This window comes from Bos grunniens, chromosome 22, assembly GCF_055505025.1.
Source record: "Bos grunniens cultivar Pamir isolate PY7600 chromosome 22, Bosgru_T2T1.0, whole genome shotgun sequence".
Taxonomy (NCBI): Eukaryota; Metazoa; Chordata; class Mammalia; order Artiodactyla; family Bovidae; genus Bos; species Bos grunniens.
In genome coordinates, this window is record NC_141186.1 from 1,607,268 (window position 1) to 1,627,908 (window position 20,641).

General features: G+C 40.3%; 1 pseudogene across 1 annotated transcript; it reads left to right on the forward strand.

Moving 5' to 3' along the window:
• Positions 1-4,487: 4,487 nt before the first annotated feature.
• On the forward strand, positions 4,488-5,116 carry LOC147347922 (large ribosomal subunit protein uL22 pseudogene; annotated as a pseudogene). Its single transcript, XR_015151933.1, has one exon. The product of XR_015151933.1 is annotated as a large ribosomal subunit protein uL22 pseudogene (transcript).
• Positions 5,117-20,641: the final 15,525 nt, after the last annotated feature.

The following is a 20,641-nucleotide window of genomic DNA, read 5'->3' on the forward strand; positions in this document are numbered from 1 at the left end:
TTCATTTTCTGAATGTTGAGTTTTAAGCCAACTTTTTCACTCTCCTCTTTCACCTTCATCAAGAGGCTTTTTAGTTTCTCTTCACTTTCTGCCAAAGGGTGGTGTCATCTGCATATCTGAGGTTATTGATATTTCTCCCGGCAATCTTGATTCCAGCTTGTGCTTCTTCCAGCCCAGCGTTTCTCATGATGTACTCTGCATATAAGTTACATAAGCAGGGTGACAATATACAGCCTTGACGTACTCCTTTTCCAATTTGGAACCAGTTTGTTGTTCTATGTCCAGTTCTAACTGTTGCTTCCTGACCTGCATACAAATTTCTCAAGAGGCAGGTCAGGTGGTCTGGTATTCCCATCTCTTTCAGAATTTTCCAGATCACATTTTATTATGATCCACACAGTCAAAGGCTTTGTCATAGTCAATAAAGCAGAAATAGATGTTTTTCTGGAACTCTCTTGCTATTTCGATGATCCAGTGGATGTTGGCAATTTGGTCTCTGGTTCCTCTGCCTTTTCTAAAACCAGCTTGAACAACTGGAAGTTCACAGTTAGAGAGTTAAAAAGTTGGCTTAAAACTCAACATTCAGAAAATGAACATCATGGCATCTGGTCCCATCACTTCATGGGAAATAGATGGGGAAACAGTGTCAGACTTTATTTTTGGGGGGCTCCAAAATCACTGCAGATGGTGACTGCAGCCATGAAATTAAAAGACACTTACTCCTTGGAAGAAAAGTTATGACCAACCTAGATAGCATATTGAGAAGCAGAGACATTACTTTGCCAACCAAGGTCTGTCTAGTCAAGGCTATGGTTTTTCCAGTGGTCATGTATGGATGTGGGAGTTAGACTGTGAAGAAAGCTGAGCACTGAAGAATGGATGCTTTTGAACTGTGGTGTTGGAGAAAACTCTTGAGAGTCCCTTGGACTGCAAGGAGATCCAACCAGTCCATTCTGAAGGAAATCAGCCCTGGGATTTCTTTGGAAGGAATGATGCTAAAGCTGAAACTCCAGTACTTTGGCCACCTCATGCGAAGAGTTGACTCATTGGAAAAGACTCTGATGCTGGGAGGGACTGGGGGCAGGAAGAAAAGGGGACAACAGAGGATGAGATGGCTGGATGGCATCACTGACTCGATGGACGTGAGTCTGAGTGAACTCCGGGAGTTGGTGATGGACAGGGAGGCCTGGCGTGCTGCGATTCATGGTGTTGCAAAGAGTTGGACACGGCTGAGCGACTGAACTGGACTGAACTGAACTGAACAGAGCATTTGGGTGTGGCTGAGGCCCTGGCAAATATTAACCACATACAAAGGATTCCTTAAGGCATGTAGGCAGATCCACTCAGGTCTGAGCAGAGAAGGGCACTGCAGTTGGGCTGTGGTTCAGAGAGACAGGGGGATGTTATCCAGGCTCTGTCCCAGCTGTAGAGCTCCACCACAAGCTTAGCCTGCACCATCTGCCCCCAGATACACTTAGATAAAGGCAAGCTTTGCAGGATTGCCCAGAATCCTTTTCCCCACTGGCCTCCCACCCCCTCACCTCCTCTGTCAGATCAGCTCCAATAATCTAAAGAGAATGTGTCTCTAGACACACTGCCGACTTCTCAGATTGCTTTGGCTCTTTATGTTTTAAAAGATCTTCAAACATTTTGCTCTTTTAAAAATTTCCTACGTTTATATTGGTGGCGGGTTTTTTATGACAGTAGTTTGCAGAGACGAAAAGAAGCCTCAAGGGCTGCGGGCTTGGTTCCCCTAACTGGCTAGCCCATGGGAGCTGAGGTAAGTGGGGCAGGCTTGGCCAGGGCTCCTCCTACTTCCCCATCATGGCTTTGGCTCAGTGAGCAAAACATATGTTACCCATTAATTGTGTTTTTAAAATCTGGTCTAAGTGATTATTTATTTAGTAAAATGGCCCCCAGTTTTTATTATATGTTGACTATTAGCCTTACTTTTCAATAATGATGCAAACCTTTTATTTGTTTTGGTGAATATTTTAATGGAAATTGAGTGACATCCTTTTTTTAGGAGTTTTTATTTTTAAATGACAAATCTACTGCTTTTGAATTTGGTTTCTCTGAGTGTACCTTTCAAAGAACTCTCAGTGCTCTGTACAATTACATTAAAAATTATTTGAAGGCAAGGGTCAAATCCTGGACTGCCGATGACTACTGAAAGACTTCTTTCTCCATTAGGCAACCTCATCCTAATTTTAATTGTAAAACAACTCTCAGTTTCCTCAAGTGAAGAATGAAAGGTATGGGTTGAAGGGTTGAAATCCCTTCTTTTAAGTTTTTCTATCACACTGGCTACCAAAGAAAAGAAAGAGAATATATTTGAAAGAAAATTATGCATCAATAATATTTTATTTTTATTAGCCACAAGAGAAGAAAGAGACTACAATCTGTCTACTGATTCTCAAAGTGTATTCCAGGGAAACTGGGGGAATCAGGGAATCCTCCGAATCCCCTTCAGAGAGTCCACAAGCTGAGAATAACTTTCATAATAGCACTAACACATTGTTGGTGTTTCTTGCTCTCTTTTTCTCATGAGTGTATGATGGAGTTTTTCAGTCTGCATGATGTGTAATAGCACAACAGATTAGTGCATTGAATTTTAACCTCCTTTAAAGCTAAAAATTCTGATTCTGAATGCCAGTTCATTATTGGTGATCATCCTCTTGTGCAGATACTGATTAAAGAGAATGTTCATGTTCAATCAGAAGCGTAGCTTAGCTATTAGCATTAAATCATTCATTCACCCACTTGTTCCCTCTGTAAACATTTACTGAGTACCTACAGTTTGCCAGATACTGTTCTGTTTTGTTCAAAAGGAGCAGAAAACAATCTGTGCTTGCTTTGAGCTGGTGTTCTAATCAGGCATGCAGATAATAAACAGTGAACAAGAAATAAGGAAATACATAAATTATGTAGGATGTTGGAGGATATGCATTCCATACATTCAGGCCAGGGGGTCTTTTATGTTAGGGGCATAAGTGGTGAGGTAGCACTGGCATATTTTAGTGACAAGACGCTAAAAAGGTCAGAGTGGAGTAAGTGAGGAGGTGACTGGGAGGACATAAAGGCAGAGACATGCGGGAAACTGGATGACCTGTTGAGAAAGAGAATGTACATTTTCTGCAGAAAATTATGTTTTATATTTTCTAAGGACCATTCTGGCTTCCATATTGAGAATAATACAGGGCTAGAAACCTGGGAGACATGCTAGGGGCTATTGCTGAAGTCCAGGCATGGCGTGATGTTGGTGTGGACCAAGATCCAGGTTCAGAGCTAGGGATTTGAGTCCAGAAGTGGTGAGAAATGGCTGAATAGTGGATATGTATTAAAGATAGAGATGGCACCATAGTTCATCAAGGGACGTTCCAGGTAACATAGAGTAATTGGTTATGACTAAATCATCCTGATTTATGTCATCCACCCTAAAATAAAAGTGAAATGTCTCCTTTCTCTTTGCATTGTCTTACTTTCAGACGTGTTCTATTTGGAATCACTTAAAAATAGCTAGTCTGAAAGTGATAGGAACTGGTAAATAGCTGTCAATGAATCATCACTACATTATTCATGGATTAAAATGAATGTGTGGCTTAGGGCAACTGAGCTAGACAGTAAATGACTACATGCATGTGATTGCTAACTGATTTAGGAAACAGTTCAATCTGATAAACACACTTTTCCTAGGACTTTAAATGGGCTTGTCAGCAATTCTTACTCAAATACAAATGAAATTGTCAGCCTTGTCTAGAGGAACATCTATTGCTTAATGTCAAAGACAATAAATACATAATTTAATTGTTAATCTTTTCTCTGAATGTTTTTAAAGGAGAGATCCATGCACATTTGAATTAATTAATGAGCATATCACTTGAATAGAGGACCTATAGTATTAAAAGTAATATTTAGAATCCCAGGAACTAAACCACTAGGGTTTGAATCCTGACACCACTACTAGCTGTGACTTTCAGCAGATTATTTAACCTCTTGACTTTCTCTTCTGAGAAAGGATGTGCTGCTTCTACTACCACTACACTGTTACTACTGCCACTACCACCGCTCACGCTCTCGCTAGGGCCCAGGGAGTTTGTCCCTGTACAGTACTGGTGTAGAGCATAGTGAATGCTAAGTAAGTGCTATTGTTATTACAGCATTTACTATAATAGTGACCCAGCAGACATTGGCAATTTGATCTCTGGTTCCTCTGCCTTCTCTAAAACCAGCTTGAACATCTGGAAGTTCACGGTTCACGTATTGCTGAAGCCTGGCTTGCAGAATTTTGAGCATTATTTTGCTAGTGTGTGAGATGAGTGCAATTGTGTGGCAGTTTGCGCATTCTTTGGCATTGCCTTTCTTTGGGGTTGGAATGAAAACTGACCTTTTCCAGTCCTGTGGCCACGGCTGAGTTTTCCAAATTTGCTGGCATATTGAGTGCAGCACTTTCACAGCATCATCTTTTAAAATTTGAAATAGCTTTTCAGGTAAGCGGCCTGAGGTGACCCCTAAAAATGGTGCGCTATTCACTTGACCCAGAAAACCCCACAAAATCATGCAAATCAAGATGTTAAAATCTTCGTATTCACTTTAAGAACACTCATGAAACTGCCCAGGCCATGAAGAGTATGCATATCCGAAAAGCCACCAAGTATCTGAAGGATGTCACTTTAAAGAAGCAATGTGTGCCATTCTGTCGTTACAACGGTGGAGCTGGTAGGTGTGCACAGGCCAAACAGTGGGGCTGGACGCAGGGTCAGTGGCCCAGAAAGAGTGCTGAATTTTTACTACATATGCTCAAAAATGCAGAGAGTAATGCTGATCTTAAGGGCTTAGATGTAGATTCTCTGGTCATTGAGCACATCCAAGTGAACAAAGCCCCCAAGATGCAGCATAGGACTTACAGAGCTCACGGTCGGATCAGCCCCTACAGGAGCTCTCCCTGCCACATTGAGATGATCCTTACTGAAAAAGAACAGATTGTTCCTAAACCAGAAAAGGAGGTTGCAGAGAAGAAAAAGATATCCCGGAAGAAACTGAAGAAACAAACACTTATGGCCCGGGAATAAATGCCGCAAAAAATAAATGCAAATAAAAGTAAAAAAAAAGAAAATTGAAATAGCTCATCGGGAATTCCATCACCTCCACTAGCTTTGTTCACAGTGATGTTTCCTGATGCCCACGTGACTTTGCATTCCAGGATGTCTGGCTCTAGGTTGGGGATCACACCATTGTGATGATCTGGGTCGTGAAGATCTTTCTTGTATAGTTCTTCTGTGTATTCTTGCCACCTCTCCTTAATATCTTCTGCTTCTGTTTGGTCCATGCCTTTTCTGTCTTTCATTGTACCCATCTTTGTATGAAATGTTCCCTTGTTATCTCTAATTTTCTTGAAGAGAGCTCTAGTCTTTTCGATTTTATTGTTACACTGATCGCTGAGGAAGGCTTTCTTATCTCACTGCCTTTCTTTGGAAATCTGCGTTCAAATGGGTACATCTTTCCTTTTCTCCTTTGCTTTTCAGTTCTCTTCTTTTCACAGCTATTTGTAAGGCCTCTTCAGACAATGATTTTGCCTTTTTGCATTCCTTTTTCTCGGGGATGGTCTTGATCCCTCTCTCCTGGACAATGTACAAACTTCTATCCATAATTCATCAGGGACTCTGTCTATCAGATCTAGGCCCCTAAATCTATTTCTCACTTCCACTGTATAATTGTAAAGGATTTGTTTTAGGTCATACCTGAATCATCTAGTGGTTTTCCCTTCTTTCTTCAACTTAAGTCTGAATTTGGCAATAAGGAGTTCATGATCGGAGCCACAGTCAGCTCCTGGTCTTGTTTTTGCTGACTGTATAGAACTTCTCCATCTTTGGCTGCAAAGAATATAATCAATCTGATTTCGGTGTTGGCCATCTGATGATGTCCATGTGTAGAGTCTTCTCTTGTATTGTTGGAAGAGGGCGCTTTCTATGACCAGTGTGTTCTCTTGGCAAAACTCTATTAGCCTTACCCTTGCTTCATTATGTACTCCAAACCAAACACCTGTTACCCTGGGTGTTTCTTGACTTCCTACTTTTGCATTCCAGTCCCCTATAATGAAAAGGACATCTTTTTGGGGTGTTAGTTCTAAAAGGTCTTGTAGGTCTTCATAGAACCATTCAACTTAAGCTTCTTCAGCATTACTGGTCAAGGCATAGACTTGAATTACCATGATATTGAATGCTTTGCCTTGTAAACGAACAGAGATCATCCTTTCATTTTTGAGATTGCATCCAAGTACTGCATTTTGGAGTCTTTTGTTGACTATGATGGCTACTCCATTTCTCCTAAGGGATTCTTGTAATAATGGTCATGTGAGTTAAATTCACCCATTTAGTAGTAGATATAATGGTCATCTGAGTTAAATTCACCCATTCTAGTCCATTTTGGTTTTCTGATTCCTAAAATGTCAAAATTCACTCTTGCCATCTCCTGTTTGATCACTTCCAATTTGCCTTGAGTCATCAATATAACATTCAAGGTTCCTATGCAATATTGCTCTTTATAGCATTGGACCTTGCTTCTATCACCAGTCACATCCACAATTGGGTGTTGTTTTTGCTTTGGCTCCATCTCTTCATTCTTTCTGGAGTTATTTCTCTACTGATCTCCAGTAGCATATTGGGCACCTACCAACCTGGGGAGTTCATCTTTCAGTGTCCTATCTTTTTGCCTTTTCATACTATCATGGGGTTCTCAAGGCAAGAATAATGAAGTGGTTTGCCATTCCCTTTTCCAGTGGACGACATTTTGTCAGAACTCTCCATCATGACCCGTCCATCTTGGGTGGCGCTATGCGGCATAGCTTAGTTTCATTGAGTTAGACAACGATGTGGTCCATTCGATCAGATTGGTTACTTTTCTGTGATTGTTGTTTCAGTCTTCCTGCCCTCTGAGGCTCTCTCTCAGCACCAACCATCTTACTGGGGTTTCTCTTATCTTGCATGTGGGACATCTCTTCACGGCTGTGTGGATCCCAATAAACTGTGGAAAATTCTGAAAGAGATGGGAATACCAGACCACTTTACCTGCCTCCTGAGAAATCTGTATGCAGGTCAGGAAGCAACAATTAGAACTGAACATGGAAAAACAGAATGGTTCCAAATAGGAAAAGGAGTATGTCAAGGCTGTATATTGTCACCCTGCTTATTCAACTTATACGCAGAGTACATCATGAGAACCTCTGGGCTGGATGAACCACAAGCTGGAATCAAGATTGCTGGGAGAAATATCAATAACCTCAGATATGCAGATGACACCACCATTATGGCAGAAAGTGAAGAGGAACTAAAGAGTCTCTTGATGACAGTGAAAGAGGAGAGTGAAAATTTGGCCTAAAGCTCAACATTCATAAAGCTAAGATCATGGCATCCAGTCACATCACTTCATGGCAAATAGATGGAGAAACAGTGGAAACAGTGGCCGACTTTATTTTTGGGGGCTCCAAAATCACTGCAGATGGGGATTGCAGCCATGAAATAAAAGACGCTTACTCCTTGGAGGAAAGTTATGACCAACCTAGACAGTATATTAAAAAGCAAAGACATTACTTTGCCTAGAAAGGTCCCTCTGGTCAAGGCTATGGTTTTTCCAGTCGTCATGTATGGATGTGAGAGTTGGGCTATAAAGAAAGCTGAGCACTGAAGAATTGATGCTTTTAAACTGTGGTGTTGGAGAAGACTCTTGAGAGTCCTTTGGACTGCAAGGAGATCCAACCAGTCCATCCTAAAGGAGATCAGTTCTGAATATTCATTGGAAGGACTGATGCTGAAGCTGACACTCCAATACTTTGGCCACCTGATGCGAAGAACTGATTCATTTGAAAAGACCCTAATGCTGGGAAACATTGAAAGCAGGAGGAGAAGGAGAAAACAGAGGATGAGATGAGGATGAGATGGTTGGATGGCATCATCGACTCAGTGGTCATGAGTTTGGGTAGACTCCGGGAGTTGGTGATGGACAGGGAGGCCTGCCGTGCTGCAGTCCGTGGGGTCACAAAGAGTTGGACACAACAGAGAGACTGAACTAAACTGAACTGAATAATAATGTTTCCTTGAATGTTTCAAGGAAAGCATCCTCATTAATACACATTTAACATTAACGTAGTAATAAGTGAATTGCTTCTTCTTTCAGTTACTACTAGTCCCTAATTGTAAAGGACTTCTAGCACCCCAGAGCATTTTGGTACTTAAATTTATTGATCTCTGAAAATTTTCCTTATCACTGAGACTGTTTTATACATATGTTGGAGAAAAAGTACCATTGCAGTCATAACTCTAGTGGGGTCAAGACAAGTATTTCTTCCATAGGGAAATAAAACCCTTCAGGGAACCTAATTAATGGGAAAAACATAGGAAAACTTGCAGATACCAGTAATTTCCTAAGTCATTCTTTTCTATCTAGCTCCACATTTGCTTCTCTTTGAAAATACTCTTCCCTCAAACCTTATCATCTCAAAGTAATATTTCTAGAGAGAACATTGCTTTACAAAGCAAAAGCTGTCTTCTTTATTTAAAATTATGTGTAAATTTTTAAAAGTTTTTTTGATGGTTGCATAAATATGGTTCACCCAAACAACAGAGAAAACTCTTCCTAAGACCACACATTTGCATATGTTTGAAAATTTTAAATTCCTTGAAAATTCTGCACTGAGTATTTATAACTGTATTTCTGCTGTAAATATCTACATGTAACATAGCATACACATTACTTTGACATGTTTATATTTAAGATGTTATTACATATATAGCAATATTATTGAAATTATTCTTGAATAATCAAAAAGGAAAATAGCTAAACAAAACCAAAAATTATGGTTATGAATGATTAATGTGCTAATACGGGGCCAAAGAAAACTGCAGCACAGTAAAATTGTGATCAGGAAAGAAAACACACCCATCCTAGGAGACCTGCTAATGAAGAACATCATGGTGGGGATCTTCTTTCACTTACCATTGGTGCCATGAGCCAAAAGATTCCCAGTTTGTTTGAACAAAGACACAGAGGAACTGCTTTTGGGAATCGATTTCAGGCCCTTCAAAAGCCAGGAATTTGGCCTCATGCAGGGTGTGGGATTTTGCAGGCGTATTTTGTAGTGTGGGAATAGCTGTGCACCAAGAAAGGAAATGAACATGAGCACATGGATATGGACATGTGCTGCTGCCTCTCTTGTGCGTGATGATAACTTAGCACCCGCTGCTCTGACATACCAGTCATTACAACATCTTGTTCTTTACAAACCTGTCTCTTTTCAATGATTAGGCCCATTTCCAAATTGATTTGAGTTTTAAAACGCAGTAAGTCTAAGTCAACTCAGTGGCAGCATCCAGTCTTTTGTGTTCTCTGAGCCTTGGAGGCAGCCTTGGTTCCTCATTCATTTTGTTACTGCCAAGCACTTCTCATTGTGAAAGACTAGAAATCTGACAGTGAAGCACATACAGTATTTGCTTTTGCTAGATCATTATCTTTGAAAAAGTCAGTCTTATATACAAGAATAACCATTTCCTCCAGATTCAGGGAAGCCTAAGACTCTCCTGGTGTCCTTTAAGTTTTGGCTGACATCCTGCTTTGGGGACTCCATTACATTTAAGAAATGGAGAAAAGAAAGATGAAAGTGTTTCTGTTAAGACCTCCGCAGGTGAAGGTCAAAGACTCCTGAGACCTGATCTTACGGCTCTGGCAGGTGTGACGTGCAAATCTCAGTGTGAATGACTGATTTGCATGGCTATGATTTGAAATACCCACAATGCATAGTGTGTGTATGAAAGATACAAAAACTACTTTTAAATGGAGTGAAAACTAATTGAGATGTTAAAAACGATAATGCATTAGCATCAGTTCAGTCAGTTCAGTCGCTCAGTCGTGTCCGACTCTTTGTGACCCCACGGACCACGGCATGTCAGGCCTCCCTGTCCATCTCCAATTCCTGGAGTGTACTCAAACTCATGTCCATTAAGTCGGTGATGCCCTCCAAACATCTCATCCTCTGTCATCCCTTTATCCTCCCACCTTCAATCTTTCCCAGTTTCGGGGTCTTTTCCAGTGAGTCAGCTCTTCACATCCAGTGGCCAAAGTATTGGAGTTTCAGCTTCAACATCAATCCTTCCAATGAATATTCAGGACTGATTTCCTTTAGGATGGACTGGTTGGATCTCCTAGCTGTCCAAGGGACTCTCAAGAGTCTTCTCCAACACCACGGTTCAAAAGCATCAATTTTTCTGTGCTCAGCTTTCTTTATAGCCCAACTCTCACATCCATACATGACTACTGGAAAAACCATAGCTTTGATTAGATGGGCTTCATTGGCAAAGTAATGTCTCTGCTTTTTAATATGCTGTATAGGTTAGTCATAACTTTCCTTCAAAGGAGTAAGCGTCTTTTAATTTCATGGCTGCAGTCACCATCTGCAGTGATTTTGGAGCCCCCCCCCAAATAGTCTGTCACTGTTTCCACTGTTTCCCCATCTATTTCCATGAAGTGATGGGACCAGATGCCATGATCTTCATTTTCTGAATGTTGAGTTTTAAGCCAACTTTTTCACTCTCCTCTTTCACTTTCATCAAGAAGCTCTTAAGTTCCTCTTCACTTTCTGGCATAATGGTGGTGTCATCTGCATATCTGAGGTTATTGATATTTCTCCAGGGAATCTTAATTCTGTCTTGGGCTTCACCCAGCCCAGCGTTTCTCATGATGTACACTGCATAGAAGTTAAATAAGCAGGCTGACAATATACAGTCTTGATGTACTCTATGTATGATTTGGAACCAGTCTGTTGTTCCATGTCCAGTTCTAACTGTTGCTTCTTGACCTGCATACAGATTTCTCAGGAGGCAGGTCAGGTGGTCTGGTATTCCCATCTCTTGAAGAATTTTCCAGAGTTTGTTGTGGTCCACACAGTCAAAGCCTTTGTCATAGTCAATAAAGCAGAAGTAGATGTTTTTCTGGAACTCTCTTGGTTTTTTGATGATCCAATCGATGTTGGCAATTTGATTTCTCATTCCTCTTCCTTTTCTAAAACCAGCTTGAACATCTGGAATTTCATGATTCAGGTACTGTTGAAGCCTGGCTTGGAGAATTTTGAGCATTACTTTACTAGCGTATGAGATGAGTGCAATTGTGTGGCAGTTTGAGCATTCTTTATTGCCGTTCTTTGGGATTGGAATGAAAACTGACCTTTTCCAGTCCTGTGGCCACTGTTGAGTTTTCCAAATTTGCTGGCATGTTGAGTGCAGCACTTTCACAGCACCATCTTTTAGGATTTGAAATAGCTCATCTGGAATTCCATCATCTCCACTAGCTTTGTTCATAGTGATGCTTCCTGATGCCCACTTGACTTTGCATTCCAGCATGTCTGGCTTTAGGTGGGTGATCACACCACTGTGATGATCTGGGTCATGAAGATCTTTTTTGTATAGATCTTCTGTGTATCCTTGCCACCTCTTCTTAATATCTTCTGCTTCTGTTAGGTCCATACCTTATGTCCTTCATTGTGCCCATCTTTGCATGAAATGTTCCCTTGGTATCTCTAATTTTCTTAAAGAGATCTCTAGTCTTTTCCATTTTATTGTTTTCCTCTATTTCTTTGCACTGATCGCTGAGGAAGGTTTCTTGCTTTCTCTCCTTGGTTTTCTTTGGAACTCTGCATTCAAATTGGTATATCTCCTTTTCTCCTTTGTTTTTTGCTTCTCTTCTATTCACAGCTATTTGTAAGGCCTCTTCAGACAACCATTTTGTCTTTTTGCATTTTTTTTTCTTGGGGATGGTCTTGATGCCTGACTCCTGTATAATGCCATGAATCTCCATCCACAGTTCTTCAGGCACTCTGTCTATCAGATCTAATCCTTTGGGTCTATTTCTCACTTCCACTGTATAATTGTAAAGGATTTGATTTAGTTCATACCTGAATCATCTAATGGTTTTCCCTACTTCCTTCAATTTCAGTCTGAATTTGGCTTTAAGGAGTTCATGATCTGAGCCACAGTCAGCTCCTGGTCTTGTTTTTGTTGACTGTATAGAGCTTCTCCATCTTTGGCTGCAAAGAATATAATCAATCTGATTTCAGTATTGACCATCTGATGATGTCCACGTGTAGAGTATTCTCTTGTTTTGTTGGAAAAGGGTGTTTGCTATGACCAGTGTGTTCTCTTGGCAAAGCTCTATTAGCCTTTACCCTGTTTCTTTTTGTACTCCAAGGCCAAATTTGCCTGTTTCTACAGATATTTATTGGCTTCCTACTTTTGCATTCCAATCACCTATAATGAAAAGGACATCTTTTTGGGGTATTAGTTCTAGAAGGTCTTGTAGGTCTTCATAAAACCATTCAACTTAAGCTTCTCCAGCATTACTGATCAGGGCATAAACTTGTATTACTGTGATATTGAATGGTTTGCCTTGGAAACAAATAGAGATCATTCTTTCATATTCGAGATTGCATCCAAGTACTGCATTTCAGAATTGTTTGTTGACTATGATGGCTACTCCATTTATCCTATGGGATTCTTGCCCACAGTAGTAGATATAATGATCATCTGAGTTAAATTCACCCATTCCAGTCCATTTTAACTTGCTGAATCCTAAAATGCCAAAGTTCACTCTTGCCATCTCCTGTTTGACCACTTCCAATTTGCCTTGAGTCATAGACCTAACATTCCCGGTTCCTATGCAAAATTGCTCTTTACAGCATTGGACTTTATTCCATCAACAGTCACATCCACAACTGTGATCCAGTTGTGGATGCATTAGAATACCAGGGACTTTTTTTTTTTCTCCCCTCTTTAGATCTTCTTAGAGATTGCCAGTATCCAGAGGAGAATTTGTGGTGTTTACCCCAAACCAGAATCCTTTTTGTTTTGTTGAGCATCATGAAACAAAATGCCCAAGGAATATTCTTTGGGAAACACTGTCATCAGAATGCACAACTGCCCTAGCATTTCTTAAACACTTCTCTGCTGCAGCCCCTTTCTGTTAACTCATGGGTCTAGAGCAGTGGTTTCCAAGTGGGGTCTCTGCCCACAGCATCGGTACCACTTGTGAAAGTGTTAGGAACAGATGCACAGACTATACCACAAAGGTACTGAATCAAAGCCTCCAAGGACTAGAGCTAGCAAGCTGCATTCTACCAAGCTCCTCAGGTGACCTACTCGAGGCCCTAAGGCAAGTCAGCTTGGGTCCTGACCCAGTCCAGCTAATCGGGGTGGACCACTGTGCCACCAGAGGGAAGCAAAGGGCAGCAGAACAGAGGCAGGCCTGATGGGAGAGCAGAACACTCAACGGGCTCTGGCTAATGACGTCCCCAGCCAAGTGCAGAGGGAGGTAATCCCCAGGGTGGAGCCAGGATTACTCAGACACTAGGTCAAGCTGGGGACACTGAGTGTGGGTGGGTCAGTGGAAAAAGACGGTGAGCAGTTGAAGAGGAAATCAAATCTGACGTAGATGTCCGCTAATCAAGCAAAAAGCACGGTCATGACTGAAGGGTGCATTTGGGACCCAAGTCACACCTACAACAGGTTTCTCCTCAGGGATCACCTTATGAGGCTCATAGCTCAGCTGTATATTTGTATTTCTAGTTCTTAAGCTGAAAGGTAATATTAGGGCAGGGTTTATGCCAAAATATTCTGTCCCCTGATCTCTGTCACTGGGTCTTTTACTTGTCCCTTAGCTTTTCAGCATTAAGAATTATAAAGCCTCTGAAATTCTGAACTCTATACTTAGCAAGTTACCTCTCAAAGTTAAGGTACTATGGGACTTTCCTGGTGGACCAGTGGCTAAGTCTCTGCACTCTCAGTGCAGGGGTCAAGTTTGATCCCTGGTTAGGGAACTAGATCCCCATGCCACAACTAAGAGCTCACGTAGCATAACTAAAGAGCCTGTGTGCTGTAACTAAGACCAGGTGCAGTCAAATAAATAAACAAATATAAAAAATATAACTAACAAAACCCCCTCAAAACACAAAGTTAAGGTTGTTGTGCAGTCATTTGGTCATGTCTGATTCTGTGACCCCATGGACAGCAGCACACCAGGCTTCCCTATCCTTCATTGTCTCCTGGAGTTTGCTCAAACTCACGTCCATTTAGTTGATGACTCTATCCAACCTTCTCATCCTCTGTCACCCCCTTTTCCTGCCCTAAATCTTTCCCAGCATCAGGGTCTTTTCCAACGAGTTGGCTCTTTGCATCAGTACTGGAGCTTCAGCTTTAGCGTTAGTCCTTCCAATGAATATTCAGGACTGATTTCCTTTAGGATTGACTGGTTTGATCTCCTTGCGGTCCAAGGGACTTTCAAGAGTCTTCTCCAACACCACAGTTCAAAAGCATCAATTCTTCAGGGCTCAGCCTTCTTCATGATCCAACTCTCATATCTGTACATGATAACTAGGAAACTATAGCTTTGACTACATGGACCTTTGTTGGTGAAGTGATGTCTCTGCTATTTGTCATAACTTTTCTTCTAAAGAGCAAGTATCTTTTAATTTTATGGCTGCAGTCACCATCTTCTGTGATTTTTGAGCCCAAGAAAATAAAGTCTGTCACTGTTTCCATTGTTTCCCCATCTATTTAGCCATGAAGTGATGGGACCAGGTGCCATGATCTTTGTTTTTTGAATGTTGAGGGTTTGTTTGTTTTTTTTTTCCCTCTCATTTTTCTTTATTTTTATTATTATTATTTTTCTTTTTTTACTTTACAATATTGTATTGGTTTTGCCATACATCAACATGAATCTGCCACAGGTGTACACATGTTCCCCATCATGAACCCCCCTCCCACCTCCTTCCCCATACCATCCCTCTGGGTCATCCCAGTGTACCAGCCCTAAGCTTCCTGTATCCTGCATTGAACCTGGACTGGCTATTCATTTCTTATATGATATTATACATGTTTTAATGCCATTCTCCCAAATCATCTTCCCCCTCCCTCTCCCACAGAGTCCAAAAGGCTGTTCTATACATCTGTGTCTCTTTTGCTGTCTTGCATACAGGGTTGTCATTACCATCTTTCTAAATTGCACATATATGTGTTAGTATACTGTATTGGTGTTTTTCTTCCTGGTTTACTTCACTCTGTATAATAGGCTCCAGTTTCATCCACCTCATTAGAACAGATTCAAATGTATTCTTTTTAATGGCTGAGTAATACTCCATTGTGTATATGTACCACAGCTTTCTTACCCATTCATCTGCTGATGGACATCTAGGTTGCTTCCATGTCCTGGCTATTCTAAACAGTGCTGTGATGAACACTGGGGTACACGTGTCTCTTTCAATTCTGGTTTTGAGTTTTAAGCCACCTTTTCAACTCTCCTCTTTCACCTTCATCAGGAGGTTTTTTAGTTCCTTTCCCTTTCTACCATTCAGTTTAGTTCAGTTCAGTCGCTCAATCGTGTCCAACTCTTTGCACCCCCATGAATCGCAGCACGCCAGGCTTCCCTGTCCATCACCAACTCCTGGAGTTCACCCAGACTCATGTCCATCAAGTCAGTGATGCCATCCAGCCATCTCATCCTCTATCGTCCCCTTCTCCTCCTGCCCCCAATCCCTCCCAGCATCAGGGTCTTTTCCAATGAGTCAACTCTTCACATGAGGTGGCCAAAGTACTGGAGTTTCAGCTTTAGCATCATTCCTTCCAAAGAAATCCCAGGGCTGATCTCCTTCAGAGTGGACTGGTTGGATCTCCTTGCAGTCCAAGGGACTCTCAAGAGTCTTCTCCAACATCACAGTTCAAAAGCATCAATTCTTCGGTGCTCAGCTTTCTTCACAGTCTAACTCTCCCATCCATACATGACCACTGGAAAAACCATAGCCTGGACTAGACGGACCTTTGTTGGCAAAGCAATGTCTCTGCTTTTTAACATGCTCTCTAGGTTGGTCATAACTTTCCTTCCTAGGGTGGTGCCATGTGCATATCTGAGGTTATCAATATTTCTGCTGGCAATCTTGATTCCAGCTTGTGATTCATTCAGCCTGGCATTTCACATGATGCACTCTGCATAGAAGTTAAATAAGCAGACTGACAATAAACTGCCTTGACATACTCCTTTGCCAATTTTGGACCAGTCCATTGTTCCATGTCTGGTCTAACTGTTACTTCTTGACTTGCACACAAGTTTCGTATAGTCAATGAAGCAAAAATAGATGTTTTTCTGGAATTCCCTTGCTTCCTCTATGATCCAACGGATGTTGACAATTTGTTTTTTTTTTTTTTTTTAATTTTAAAATTGTTTATTTTCCAGTTTTTTTTTTTTTTAAGTTAAAAAAATTTCAGGTATACACGTGCTCCCCATCCTGAACCCTCCTCCCACCCCCCTCCCCATACCATCCCCCTGGGCCGTCCCAGCGCACCAGCCCCAAGCATCCAGCATCGTGCACTGAACCTGGACTGGCATCTTGTTTCATACATGACATTTCACGTGTTTCAATGCCATTCTCCCAAATCTTCCCACCCTCTCCCTCTCCCACAGAGTCCATAAGACTGCTCCATACATCAGTGTCTCTCTTGCTGTCTCGTACACAGGGTTATCATTACCATCTTTCTAAATTCCATATATATGCGTTAGTATACTGTATTTATGTTTTTCCTTCTGGCTTACTTCACTCTGTATAATAGGCTTCAGTTTCATCCACCTCATTAGAACTGATTCAAATGTATTCTTTTTAATGGCTGAGTAATACTCCATTGTGTATATGTACCACAGCTTTCTTATCCATTCATCTGCTGATGGACATCTAGGTAGCTTCCATGTCCTGGCTATTATAAACAGTGCTGCGATGAACATTGGGGTACACGTGTCTCTTTCCCTTCTGGTTTCCTCAGTGTGTATGCCAAGCAGTGGGATTGCTGGATCATAAGGCAGTTCTATTTCCAGTTTTTTAAGGAATCTCCACACTGTTCTCCATAGTGGCTGTACTAGTTTGCATTCCCACCAACAGTGTAAGAGGGTTCCCTTTTCTCCACACCCTCTCCAGCATTTATTATTTGTAGACTTTTGGATCGCAGCCATTCTGACTGGCGTGAAATGGTACCTCATAGTGGTTTTGATTTGCATTTCTCTGATAAGGAGTGATGTTGAGCATCTTTTCATGTGTTTGTTAGCCATCTGTATGTCTTCTTTGGAGAAATGTCTATTTAGATCTTTGGCCCATTTTTTGATTGGGTCATTTATTTTTCTGGAGTTGAGCTGTAGGAGTTGCTTGTATATTTTTGAGATTAGTTGTTTGTCGGTTGCTTCATTTGCTATTATTTTCTCCCATTCTGAAGGCTGTCTTTTCACCTTGCTAATAGTTTCCTTTGATGTGCAGAAGCTTTTAAGTTTAATTAGGTCCCATTTGTTTATTTTTGCTTTTATTTCCAATATTCTGGGAGGTGGGTCATAGAGGATCCTGCTGTGATGTATGTCAGAGAGTGTTTTGCCTATGTTCTCCTCTAGGAGTTTTATAGTTTCTGGTCTTACGTTGAGATCTTTAATCCATTTTGAGTTTATTTTTGTGTATGGTGTTAGAAAGTGTTCTAGTTTCATTCTTTTACAAGTGGTTGACCAGATTTCCCAGCACCACTTGTTAAAGAGATTGTCTTTAATCCACTGTATATTCTTGCCTCCTTTGTCAAAGATAAGCTGTCCATATGTGCATGGATTTATCTCTGGGCTTTCTATTTTGTTCCATTGATCTATATTTCTGTCTTTGTGCCAGTACCATACTGTCTTGATAACTGTGGCTTTGTAGTAGAGCCTGAAGTCAGGTAGGTTGATTCCTCCAGTTCCATTTTTCTTTCTCAAGATCGCTTTGGCTATTCAAGGTTTTTTGTGTTTCCATACAAATTGTGAAATTATTTGTTCTAGCTCTGTGAAGAATACTGTTGGTAGCTTGATAGGGATTGCATTGAATCTATAAATTGCTTTGGGTAGTATACTCATTTTCACTATATTGATTCTTCCAATCCATGAACATGGTATATTTCTCCATCTATTAGTGTCCTCTTTGATTTCTTTCACCAGTGTTTTATAGTTTTCTATATATAGGTCTTTAGTTTCTTTAGGTAGATATATTCCTAAGTATTTTATTCTTTTCATTGCAATGGTGAATGGAATTGTTTCCTTAATTTCTCTTTCTGTTTTCTCATTATTAGTGTATAGGAATGCAAGGGATTTCTGTGTGTTGATTTTATATCCTGCAACTTTACTATAATCATTGATTAGTTCTAGTAATTTTCTGGTGGAGTCTTTAGGGTTTTCTATGTAGAGGATCATGTCATCTGCAAATAGTGAGAGTTTTACTTCTTCTTTTCCAATTTGGATTCCTTTTATTTCTTTTTCTGCTCTGATTGCTGTAGCCAAAACTTCCAAAACTATGTTGAATAGTAATGGTGAAAGTGGGCACCCTTGTCTTGTTCCTGACTTTAGAGGAAATGCTTTCAATTTTTCACCATTGAGGATAATGTTTGCTGTGGGTTTGTCATATATAGCTTTTATTATGTTGAGGTATGTTCCTTCTATTCCTGCTTTCTGGAGAGTTGTTATCATAAATGGGTGTTGAATTTTGTCAAAGGCTTTCTCTGCATCTATTGAGATAATCATATGGTTTTTGTTTTTCAATTTGTTAATGTGGTGTATTACATTGATTGATTTGCGGATATTGAAGAATCCTTGCATCCCTGGGATAAAGCCCACTTGGTCATGGTGTATGATCTTTTTAATGTGTTGTTGGATTCTGATTGCTAGAATTTTGTTAAGGATTTTTGCATCTATGTTCATCAGTGATATTGGCCTGTAGTTTTCTTTTTTTGTGGCATCTTTGTCAGGTTTTGGTATTAGGGTGATGGTGGCCTCATAGAATGAGTTTGGAAGTTTACCTTCCTCTGCAATTTTCTGGAAGAGTTTGAGCAGGATAGGTGTTAGCTCTTCTCTAAATTTTTGGTAGAATTCAGCTGTGAAGCCGTCTGGACCTGGGCTTTTGTTTGCTGGAAGATTTTTGATTACAGTTTCAATTTCCGTGCTTGTGATGGGTCTGTTAAGGTTTTCTATTTCTTCCTGGTCGAGTTTTGGAAAGTTGTACTTTTCTAAGAATTTGTCCATTTCTTCCTCGTTGTCCATTTTATTGGCATGTAATTGTTGATAATAGTCTCTTATGATCCTTTGTATTTCTGTGTTGTCTGTTGTGATCTCTCCATTTTCGTTTCTAATTTTATTGATTTGATTTTTCTCCCTTTGTTTCTTGATGAGTCTGGCTAATGGTTTGTCAATTTTATTTATCCTTTCAAAGAACCAGCTTTTGGTTTTGTTGATTTTTGCTATGGTCTCTTTTGTTTCTTTTGCATTTATTTCTGCTCTAATTTTTAAGATTTCTTTCCTTCTACTAACCCTGGGGTTCTTCATTTCTTCCTTTTCTAGTTGCTTTAGGTGTAGAGTTAGGTTATTTATTTGACTTTTTTCTTGTTTCTTGAGGTGTGCCTGTATTGCTATGAACTTTCCCCTTAGGACTGCTTTTACCGTGTCCCACAGGTTTTGGGTTGTTGTGTTTTCATTTTCATTCGTTTCTATGCAAATTTTGATTTCTTTTTTGATTTCTTCTGTGATTTGTTGGTTATTCAGCAGTGTGTTGTTCAGCCTCCATATGTTGGAATTTTTAATAGTTTTTCTCCTGTAATTGAGATCTAATCTTACTGCATTATGGTCAGAAAAGATGCTTGGAATGATTTCTATTTTTTTGAATTTACCAAGGCTAGCTTTATGGCCCAGGATGTGATCTATCCTGGAGAAGGTTCCATGTGCACTTGAGAAAAAGGTGAAATTCATTGTTTTGGGATGAAATGTCCTATAGATATCAATTAGGTTTAACTGGTCTATTGTATCATTTAAAGTTCGTGTTTCCTTGTTAATTTTCTGTTTAGTTGATCTATCCATAGGTGTGAGTGGGGTATTAAAGTCTCCCACTATTATTGTGTTATTGTTAATTTCTCCTTTCATACTTGTTAGCATTTGTCTTACATACTGCAGTGCTCCCGTGTTGGGTGCATATATATTTATAATTGTTATATCTTCTTCTTGGATTGATCCTTTGATCATTATGTAGTGACCTTCTTTGTCTCTTTTCACAGCCTTTGTTTTAAAGTCTATTTTATCTGATATGAGTATTGCTACTCCTGCTTTCTTTTGGTCCCTATTTGCATGGAAAATCTTTTTCCAGCCCTTCACTTTCAGTCTGTATGTGTCCCCTGTTTTGAGGTGGGTCTCTTGTAGACAACATATGTAGGGGTCTTGTTTTTGTATCCATTCAGCCAGTCTTTGTCTTTTGGTTGGGGCATTCAACCCATTTACGTTTAAGGTAATTACTGATAAGTATGATCCCGTTGCCATTTACTTTATTGTTTGGGGTTCGAATTTATACACCATTTTTGTGTTTCCTGTCTAGAGAATATCCTTTAGTATTTGTTGGAGAGCTGGTTTGGTGGTGCAGAATTCTCTCAGCTTTTGCTTGTCTGAGAAGCTTTTGATTTCTCCTTCATACTTGAATGAGATCCTTGCTGGGTACAATAATCTGGGCTGTAGGTTATTTTCTTTCATCATTTTAAGTATGTCTTGCCATTCCCTCCTGGCTTGAAGAGTTTCTATTGAA